This window comes from Petaurus breviceps, unplaced genomic scaffold (genome assembly GCF_028583685.1).
Source record: "Petaurus breviceps papuanus isolate PSGF00001 unplaced genomic scaffold, PetGlider_PUasm1.0 90743, whole genome shotgun sequence".
Classification (NCBI taxonomy): domain Eukaryota; kingdom Metazoa; phylum Chordata; class Mammalia; order Diprotodontia; family Petauridae; genus Petaurus; species Petaurus breviceps.
Window position 1 is genome coordinate 6,394,511 of NW_027187332.1, and position 1,905 is coordinate 6,396,415.

Here is a 1,905-nt window from a genome sequence, read left to right on the forward strand (position 1 = left end):
CTATGTCATTAATCTTTCCTGTTCATTGTCAATTCCACTTTTTCTGTTCCTTTGAAAATCCACCCATATATATGACAGAAATTATTGAGATATATACAATTTAGTTTGCTTTATTCACTGCAGTAGGCCATGTCCTAATAACTGCAATTATCCCTTTACATTCTGCCAACTATTCTAGCAGCACAGAGAATGGCAGTCCTGACTATTGCTCTCCTTGAATTCAGTGATGGATATAGCTTCTGCCCTCATTTCATTTCCACTTGCACCAACCCATTCATTAATCAGACCCAATTAGGGAGAGTATTTCATAACAGTTTTCATATGTAGGTGCCAAAAGAAAGCTGGCAAGAGAAACGTGGAATATAGTTGTGACACAGAATGTTAATTTTCAACTAAAACTTCTATCTTTTTATTTTGAATGCAAATGATGCCATAGTGAGTTCAAGCAAAATTTTTTAAAAATTTTCATTCTAAAAAATATGCCATTATTTTAAGAACTAAGAATCAGGGCTGTAACTGCCTCTCCCGGCCGCCTGCCGCCGACCAACAGCCCCACCGCCTTGTAGGATGTGAACGAGTACAGCAACATGGAGGAGTTCTCCAAGGGCTCCAAGATCAACGCCAGCAAGAACCAGCAGGACGATGGTAAGATGTTTATCGGAGGGCTGAGCTGGGACATGAGCAAGAAAGACCTGACCGAGTAACCTGTCCCGCTTCGGGGAGGTGGTGAACTGCATGATCAAGACTGACCCAGGGCTTCAGCTTCGTGCTCTTCAAAGACATGGACAGCTTGGACAAGGTGCTGGACCAGCTCGAGGAGCTCAAGCTGGTGAGCAAGTTGATAGACCCGAAGCGGGCCAAGGCGCCGAAGGGCAAGGAGCCGCCCAAGAAGGTGTTCGTGGGCGGCCTGAGCCCGGACATGTCGGAGGAGCAGATCCAGGAGCACTTCCCGGAGTTCAGAGAGATGGAGAACATTGAGCGGAAGATTAACGAGAGAAGAGGATTCTGTTTTATCACGTACACAGACGAAAACCCAGTAAAGAATTCGTTAGAGAACAGATATCACAAGATTGGTTCTGGGAAGTGTACCCAAAGAGGTATACAGGCAGCAACAGCAGCAACAAAAAGGAGGCAGTGGCGCTGCAGCCCACGGCCAAGGTGGGACTAGGCATCATCTCCAAGGAAAGGGCCAAAACTGGAACCAAGGATTTAATAACTATTCTGATCAAGGATATGGAAATTACAATAGTGCCTATGGTAGTGATCAACACTATAGTGGTTATGGCAGATATGATTATACTGGGTACAACTATGGGAAGTATGGATATGGACAGAGATATGTAGACTACAGTTGTCAACAAAGCAGGTATGGCAAAGCATCCCGAGGGTGTGGTAATCACCAAAGCAATTACCAGCCATATTAAAGGAGGACATGGAGAAAGCAGGTGCGGATGCTACAGCAGCATGTCTTGCAGAATGATGACATTGAATGGAGAGTGGTCTACTATTTATCTGAGATGACTATTTTGTAAAAGACTTTTAGTATACATGACACAACGGTGTCCAATTGTATATAGCGGCCAATTAAGTTTTCTTAATTTTGCTTTGTCCTTTGCCATCTGTGTTATGACAAAATGTGCATTTTTGTTTTCACAAATTTTATTTGTATAATTTCATGTTAAATGATTCTCAAAAATACATTACTTATAATTGTTAAAAAAAAAACTAAGAAGCAGTTTGTTAGGCTGGAAACTGTGTTGGATTTGAAGTTGCAAGTTCTGGGTCTGTTCTGAATTGTTTAATATTTCTTTGCCTTAGTTGTAAAATAGTGCTAACAGCCAATAAGGCATACAAGAACAACATATTATCATTGTTGCCTATAATCACCCACATATTACACTGATC

General features: G+C 41.9%; 1 pseudogene; it reads left to right on the forward strand.

Annotated features, from left to right (window-relative positions):
* The first annotated feature begins 572 nt into the window (after nucleotides 1-572).
* LOC138145645 (heterogeneous nuclear ribonucleoprotein D-like pseudogene) lies at nucleotides 573-1,424 on the forward strand (annotated as a pseudogene).
* The last annotated feature ends 481 nt before the right edge of the window (nucleotides 1,425-1,905 follow it).